This window comes from Amphiura filiformis, chromosome 8, assembly GCF_039555335.1.
Source record: "Amphiura filiformis chromosome 8, Afil_fr2py, whole genome shotgun sequence".
NCBI lineage: Eukaryota > Metazoa > Echinodermata > Ophiuroidea > Amphilepidida > Amphiuridae > Amphiura > Amphiura filiformis.
Genome location: NC_092635.1, coordinates 61,440,000 through 61,449,668, shown reverse-complemented (window position 1 = coordinate 61,449,668; position 9,669 = coordinate 61,440,000).

Genomic DNA, 9,669 nt, shown 5'->3' with positions numbered 1-9,669 from the left:
ATCGTCAGCAGCCGTCGAGTATTATTTATGAATTAGTAATTACCGAGTTCTCTTTGGTGGTGAAGTATTTTGCATTGGAAGTGTTAAGTTATATTAGCCAAATCAAAAGAAATCCTCCCTCCCGCTAACATCAGTGTGAAATATTGACAATTCAAACCCGAAAGATAAACTTTGACAGATATTTTAAGCAGTTTTTACAAACGTAATCGAACTTTTTGATCCCCCCACCCCTCCCCCAGGTTTCCAATCTGATAAAGATTTAGAACATCATACGGTCAATTTGTAAACTCCCTTCTTTTTTTACAGTAAATTACATGAGTGCATTGGTCAATTACAACATGATCACGCAAAAAGTCGGAGACGTGTCATCCAATTCTACGGAAAGCAGCAGCAGACGTCGCCGAAAGCGAGCAGTAGCTGACACAACATCGTCAACGGCTACGGAACAGCTAGACTTACTGGAAAATATCATAGACAGTACTGTGCTGGATACAAGCACAGCACAGCTACAAATAGACCAGCTTCAGTTTATGGTGATTAGTGACCTGACACTTACTGACCAGAGTAAGCCCATTTCATACTGAATTCTTAATGATGATATGATATAAGCTTTGAAAACTAGGAAAGATAAGTTTTAAATGCTGTGGAAAATTTTATATAGAATATAAATGAAAATCTTATACACATAATTATTGTAACGTTTTGTGATATACGATTTCAGCTATGTTATCGCCATATTGTATGTTAGGTTGGCAACACCGTGTTTACATTGCTGTGGTAATAATTATTTGTGACAAGTCAATACCGATAGTTTTGGTTCGATTACGTAAAGTGTTTATAAATCTCATATAAACCTCTTTCTAAGGCCCAATGAAATTAAGGTTGGTATCGTTATGAATTCGGCAAACAGCCGAATCCGGATTCGGCTTTTGGTAAAATCATGTTACGCGTTTATTAGTTTTTAGTTATCGAACAATAGATCAATGCTCTACCAAACTGCAACTTCCGAATTTGCATAGTCCTAAGGGTTTTTGGATCAGCGTGTCTTTATTTCTTGAACGATTTCAACGAATGAGGTCTTAAGTCCGAGCTAAAAATGCAGCTATTGGCTGCTGGTTCCTATTATGATTATCTGTATTTGTTAAGGATATACAGTAATTGTGTTCTTGCTTGTTACAACAGGTCGTCTACTCGATATACTCATCACACTGGTAGGTGTGTTTGAAGATGACGAGGACGAATCCATCCCAGATACCAGTGCAGATATTATTATGGATCTTTCCGGTGAAATTCGATCAAATCTGGATACAAACAACCACCAAGCTTTGATTGACAAAGTCGAGTATGTGTTATTCTAAAATTATATTTTTAAGGCTCAGAATGTGTAGACATGTAGAGAAAATTTGTTGCACGAGTTCTCTATCGCCTGTTGCGTTTGCAGATATTGTCTTTGAAATAGGACGAACGAGAAACGTGGTAGCTAAGTGAAACAAAACAGTAATTGACAAATGTGTCTCCTTGGAGGAGGTATTGATTTGACTATATAATGCCAACATTTCCATCCCGATTTTACTCTAAAAACTTAATATCAACATTTGTGAGTTTCCAAAATTAAAGAAATGAAGTTATACGACTGCTGCCATAACAAAACAGATATGAATAGCGATGACCCGGATGAGGAAACCGACACCAATAAACAAGAAATGTGTTTAAAAAGAACAACGTGATAAGAATCAGAACTTGAAACATGGCTTTGTATAATAATTATTAATGTTTAAAATAATTTTAAAGAAATTTGCCTTGTTGTATTATTCTCTGAAAATGAATTGGCAATTTGATATTATATTAACCTTTTTAATATGTTTATGAATATGCAATGAACTTCTTAGATATGCGGTTGTAATAATAACGTGGACGATGCATAAATTAGTGTGTGTGTGCGACTGTGCACCAAGGTATTTCTTGTTAATTCATGCTATTGCAATCCATCTGTTTATAGGTCAATTGAGTCTAGCCTGACGAATTCGCAAGTAAGCGAGTTAGTGCTGGGCGGTGATGCCGTGAAACCGTTTCAGAATATGTCACAAGCTCTGTACAGCGAGCAATACCGTCTGGATCCTTCACAACTAAATCTTCGGGTTCTAATGCTGCCACTGTAGACTTTGGTTCAGAAATTGCTGAAAGGTATGTAACTTATCTAAGATAATACATACTCTCTATCCAAAGGCATACTCTCTAGTCAAAGGACACCACATTGAGTATAAAGATTATTTTTGTTATTGTTGCCACAGACGCTTTGGTTTGTCATTTTTAGGATTTACTCAAGTGCGAGTTAGTTCTTCGTATTGGAAGCAGACACTCTGAATTATTATTAATAATTATTGTTGTACCTTGATGATTTCGAATTTTGCTTTTGTTTATTCAAACACAGTCAAAAGGTATTTCCTTTAGTTAAGTTCATTTTAATCCATTGCTTAAGATCATTTCAAGATTAATTTTTTAAAGTATTTACTTTTGATTAAATTAGTTTTACGGTATTTGTCTCCATCTCATAGAAGTCCTGAATTTAATATAGATACATATAATAAGACTCTGTCGATTTTCCTCCATTTTTATTTCTGACAGCTTTGGCGCCAATTGGGCTTGTAGCAGTGGCAGTTGTTCTGGTGTTAGCATTCAGTTTGAACAATACGAGACTGACGTCGATTATTTGTCCCAAACTACGGAGGATCAAAACGATCGTGCAGGTGACATTGTTGCAATATCTCTGCTGGACCCCGACTCTGGTATGTGTGCACATAATTGTGTGTCTTTATGTTGCGTTTGGTCATTTACTGTCATTATTATATTGCCATATTTGTCAAAAATGTTGTTTATGATCATCAATCACTGTCATCAACATGTTGCATTCTATATACAAACATGCTCAAACTGATTACGGGAATTGTTTCAAGAACAGCCGCAAATTGCTGAAAATGTGTATGTGCAGTATGTATAGCAACGATGCAAGTATCGTAAACTTCCTTTCACGGGTGTCCTTTATTCAACAAGCATTTGAAACAAAACTTACGCTTTTGTGTTTATTACTTGCCCCGATGTCGTAAACATTTCAACTTTATAAGAAAATCTTACCTAATGGCACCCATTAGGCCTAACAAGACTTGAATGTTAATATACAAAATACAAAATATTAAAGCTAATCAAAATGCCATGCACGCAATGTACGCTCCTGTTGCTAAACTGCTAGTTGCTAGCTGCCCTGATCCTGGGTGACATAAAAGCAACACACATTGAATCAAATCTTCCTTTTCAAACAGGTGAAACATTATCCATCAGTGATCTGACGTCACCAATCACAATCACGATGACAGTGACAATCACGCAAGACAACAAAGACTATGAATGTCGCTACTGGAATGACACCAACTCCGAGTGGGCTTCTGATGGACTCACAACTATCGTAGTCAGCAGTACAGAAATCAACTGTAACACCACCCATTTAACATCTTTCACACTGATCGCTGTGGATTCGCCTTCAACATTGGCTGCAACTACAACTATGCCCACTGAGGGCGCTGAGGACACGACAGGTATTCAAGCTAAAATGGTTTTTGTTTAATGATTCAAACATGTCTATTTTGTAACCTTTAAAGTCAGATGTGAAAAGAGTTCTAGAGTTTGTATTGCTGCAAAGTGAAAGACCTTGATTTAAAATTCGTTTTTCATCATTTTCCTTCTCTTTTGGTTTTGTTACAGTCATGGGCAATACAGATATTACCACATTGGCTGTTACCACATCTGGAGTCCATACTACAGAGGAAACTGTCATAGAGGGCGGAAATGATAACGATTCCACTGTGATAATTATAGTGGTCGTGGTTGTTGTCGCTGTGGTTCTTGTTGTTTGTACTGTGGTTGCCATCTTTATTTTCAAAATGAAAACAAAAGCCATTAAGCGTATTCAACCAACCCCACAGCCTGAGGATCCTACATTATACCGAGATCCTACACCACATCAGTCACCACGACAAGAAGTACCTGAACCACCTGAACCTGATACTCTGAGAACACCAACACCACCACCAGAATTCCAAAATCGCAGATCTCCGACGCCACAGCCAGAGGTTATGTCTGTGAAATCTGAGGAAGCAAGAATCCAAACACCTCTAGCTGAACAACCCACCAGCCAAGCCGAACAAACTACAGAGCAGCAGCAATCAACTGTGATTACGGTGCCGGTGGCATTGACGACGGCTCCTCTTACGGTTCCGGATGAAACACAAAAATCCGATGACTACACATCGGTTATAAATGTCGGTGAAGCCATTCCCGACCCTGTTGTCTATCATCCTCCGTCTATTCCCGGGTTTATGACAGATGTAGAGTAGATTTCAGAGGATGATTTAAGCACTACCCAACACCCCACTGGGTTAAAAGTTGTATGAGTAACATGACACCACTGTTCTGCTATACATTGTACTACATACGTGCATGGTATATTTACAATAAAAACACTGTTAATTTGCTGGTCGATTTCACATTTTATGTTATCTACAGAAGGTGTGAATTGTCATTTTTACACGCATCACTTTTGTTCTGAAATCGACCAAGTAATAATGACACACACACAATTCTAAAACATCATCTTTTGCACAGAGTTCAATTGGATTTGAAAAGTAAAGTGGCAGTTGAAACTCTAGTGATAACACTTTTGCAGTGCATGATGGGGATTCCTTAAATCATCCTCTGAGTAGATTGTTACACGATCGTTTTTATATTAAAAAAAACTGATTTCCTCATTCGAATGTATATTCTGTTTAAATGTATTTCATGTGGGTATTTTTGGGTAACATATAAAGGGGACAAGCTTGTGTTCCCAGGCCGGAGTGACAATCTCTCTTTCTAAGCGATTAGACCAGACTCCTCCAAATAACGAGGAGTGGTATTCTATTTTGGTATAAGATTGTAGACGTTTTATATTGATTTTGATTAAGCAAAGAGCAAAAAAAGCATCTTAATTCGTAAAAACGAATTACTTTCAGTGTAGTAATTAATTTCTAAACAATACCACTGCGATTTGTTAGCAAACATTGTCAATTTTTTTAAACTTAACGATGACAATATTGTTAAATTTAATGACCAAATTAAAAGGATCATCCTATGTAAATGTTGAAGTTTTTAAGGTCGAAATTTTGCACCATTAGGCCTCATAACTGCTAAATTGTTGGTTCATCTGTGGGGTCAAATTTTGTCAAAATTGCTCAGTTTTAGAGAATTTATATTTTAGTTTTTAAAGATTAATTAAAAAAATACTGAAAATTGTTTTGTTATGTTGTCCGAAAAAATTGCCTTTACAGATAGATTCGTCAAGTCTTTGCCATTCTAAATATATACTTTTCAGAACAATTGAACAGTTGATGACCACAAATGTCCATAATTCAAGGGTTAAGACCAAACTTAGGACAGTAGGTTTAATTACTATTTATACTTTTGGCCTATTACTTTATTGTGTGCATTCAACTGTTTTGCAGTGCTGTAAATATGATCAAAATACTTCTTTTTGAGCAAGTTCTAAAAAGTACTTAGTGTAGTATATGTATTACGTATTACGGCAAGTCGGGGTGGAGCATAACCCAGCGGTGTTTGCTTTCAAATATTGAGACAAATAAAGCTGACACACAGTATATCGGATTCAAAGTCTTGATATAATGGCTGGCAATCCCTTCCCATGTGCATGATTTTTCTCGGGAGGGAGAAAACATTCAAAACTTTCGTTTTGACATATTATTAGCCTGAACCCGAGAACCGCAAGACTATAATTAAAGACAGATATAAAAAGAATTTATCGCGTCTGATGTCACTGTCAATTACGATCCTTGATTGGTTTACACAGGTTAATCAGCGCGTAAAAGGAAGACCGATCTATCTGGTGCTGATCGGAGAAATGGAATGTCAGCAAATGGCGAAAAATTACGTACTTTTACCAGGCAAAAAGCAGCTTTTCTAGGCATTGTGGACATGGTGCCTTCGGTTAAGAAAGTTTCCTACTATACAGACCTAACTTTTGAGATGGTTTGCATGTCGAACGGTGCAAAATTAACAATACGACGCCCGGTTATAAATCCGCGTTCAGCAAGTCATCATCACGACACAAACAAACCGTGCTCGAGTTTGATTGACAGATGACGTCAGACGCGATAAATTCTCTTTATCTTTGTCTTTCATTATAATTTGATTCAAAGAGTACACTAAAACTGGAAAAACATGGCTCCTGTCCCCTCACTTGTATTAACCGCTATAAGAACTACCTGCCTATTGGTCAAAAAGAAGTTTTCAGTATCAATTGGACCAATCAGCAACATCGTTAGAATAATTTCACCACCCAATAAAATGGGGTGAATTATTTGCAAAGCTCCATTCTGATTGGTGATTAAAGTGAAGATATCACATAATTGACCAATCAGAGGCCATGTTAGATCGGCAGGTAGTGCTCAGGGGGTCAATAGCTCTTAATTTCACTGTAATCTTTGTCGGTAAAACTTCATATTTTTGTATGCGATGAAATGTAAATTCTACAGAGACTGAAAAGTTAAAATAAAGTTTAAATCAAATTTCCATTAAATCCAATGATCGAACTTCATTTCATATAGTTGTTGTGCGTAACAAAGTTGTAGTGCCCGAAAGGTCATACGTTTAAACTGACTGTCAACACAAAAACTTAACTAACCTTGAATTTTCGATGTATGACACACATCCTCATCAAAAGAAGTCCTATGGTGTTGTGATGGACCATCATATGACCAAAGGTCGCCAATGGTCAACAAATGGGTAAGTTCATCACAATATCATAGGACTACGTCTGATGAAGTTGTGTGTCACACATCGAAAATTCAAGGTTAGTTGAAGTTTTGTGCTGAAAGTCAGTTTAAACTTTAAAAAAAAGTTATAGTGATCCTTTGTTCTGATTTTGGTTGGAATAAAGCACACTTTTAAGCTCACCATTCTAGACAAAATATTTATTGCAGTCATCAATTATAAAGAAATCAATAAATCAACAAATCATTCAATCCATCGAAACAAACAAAAGCCAATTAATCAACTATTGTTGATCAATTGGTTAATCAACCAGTTATGTTCATGTATATCCTAAACAAAGACAAATACGGTATGTCAAAACTAAAACAAGCAGCCAATTCAGTTCTGTACTATTTAGCTCTGATTTAAGACATTAGTTGTTGACATTGGTTGATAATTTAAGAAACGGTGATCTAAAACCTAAGGAAGAAACGAAATCAAAAGTTGCGCTTTTGTGTTCTAATAAATGAAAGAACGACGCTAGTTTTAACGTGCTAATAAATGAAAGCATGGCGCTATATTTCTCTTGTTCAAGAACACTGTGTACAAATCAATAGGGCATGTAATGGAGCAAATTGCAACTTTGGAATTTCCATCTTCCTTGGATTTTTGGTCATCGTGTCTTTATTTCTTGAACGATTTCAACGAATATTGGCTGCTGGTTCCAATTATGATATGTCTGTCTTTGTTAAGAATATACAGGGCTGAACATTACTGCATGGTACCTTATCGATTTTCGCACGAAATATTACGAAATAACTTGATTTCAAAGCGATATTGTATGTACTAGACAATTTCCGCAATTAGGCTATTATAATAAACTTGTCGGTCTGGAATTGACGACGTATCGATGGCAACCTGAACGACAAAAACCTCTGTTTTTGCAAGTAGCTTCAATTTGGAGTGAAATTGAAGCAAGATAACGAGTGGCTTGAATTTGAGAAATAATGTAGGTAGTTTTGAGATGTCCGAAATAACGTTTAACAGTCATGATATTGATAATATAACAAAACATATTTGTGTTGATGTATATTATGATTCATCCAGTCGTAGAAACAGAGGTGAATTATAAATAAAATACTGGAATAACTTACGAATTTTGCGAATTTTCATCCAATCTCATTGGACTTCATCTGGCAACTGCAAAGATGCTCCGGTATTGATCGTAGTCGGAGACTGGTCACGTGTCAATCGGCAAGGAATATTGACGGTGTACCTCCACGACTTTGGCTACGCTACGTAGATGACACCTTTGTGATTATCAACAGACACGAACAGGACAATTTCTTCACACATATCAACAGTATTAGTGACAATATTAAATTCACTCAAGAGAAGTGCACGGACAACAAACTCGCATTCCTTGATTGCCATGTCCAAATTAACAACGAACGGAAGCTTACAACAGTAGTTTACCGTAAGCCGACCCACACAGATCATTACCTGCAGTTTGGGTCGCACCACCCACTCGTCCACAAACTTGGGGTCATACGCACTCTCCACTATCGCGCAGAAACAATCATAAGCGAAGAAATCAACATTCCGCATGAGAAAGATCACATTGATGGAGCTTTAAGGAAGTGCGGTTACCCGGACTGGGCCTTTGAGCAGGCCAAAAGAAAAATTGACGCCAAAAAAGCCCCAGCAACCCCCAATGAAGACTCTGAACAAGCCACTCGCAAAACACTGATAACTATCCCCTATTGTGCTGGTGTCTCTGAAAGAGTAAAGAACATCTATAAACTCTTCGGCGTCACAACCGCGTTTAAGCCGGTAAATAAATTACGCGGAAAACTAGTGCATGTTAAAGATAAGCCCCCCAGAGACAAACAGTCTAACCTTGTCTACGGTTATAAGTGTGGGGATTCGGACTGCACAGAAGCGTATGTAGGAGAAACAAAGCAATCCCTTAAAGCTCGTCTTGGTCAACATAGACGGCCTAGTTCTACTGACTGGCAACCGGATTCTGCTATATACGCTCATGCCAAAACTTCCGGACATCAAATCGATACGGAGGATGTTATCATTCTAGATCGTGAAGAGAGGTGGTTTGAGCGGGGAGTTCGTGAAGCGATTTGGGAACGAGTGGAGAAGCCATCCCTCAACAAACGAGGGGCCTGAGATTCCAACTGTCGCACGCCTGGGATTCATCGATTGTCAATATTCCTTGCCGATTGACACGTGACCAGTCTCCGACTACGATCAATACCGGAGCATCTTTGCAGTTGCCAGATGAAGTCCAATGAGATTGGATGAAAATTCGCAAAATTCGTAAGTTATTCCAGTATTTTATTTATAATTCACCTCTCCAAAACATATTTGTCCTACAAGATTAGTCAAAATGCTCCCCAAAACGGGCTTCTAGAAATTAAGTGGTACTGTTAAATGGCGACATTGTTTCTTTGATCGGTTTGTAGCACAATACAAAAATGGAGAGAGCAATCACTCGGCGTGATTTTTAGGAGGCACACATTTGGAAATTCTATAGTATGTTTCATCAAAATTGAGGAAGAAAATTTATCCCAAAAATTGTTGTTCTTACACCAAATTAAATCTGTGTTACTATTTATATTCTGTGAAAGTAATTTCCTTTCCAAAATATATACTATCAGTTAAATTATTTTGTACTATTTGTACTTTGTCAATTATAAATATAATATTCTACATTCAGTTTAAATAGTACTGAAAGCACACGTAAGAAGATATAAATATTTGAATAATAAATTTATACAATTTATATACATTGTACATAATTATTTTATAAACTTTGATACGAATCTATAATGTATTCATATTTTGCACACATATTCTTGA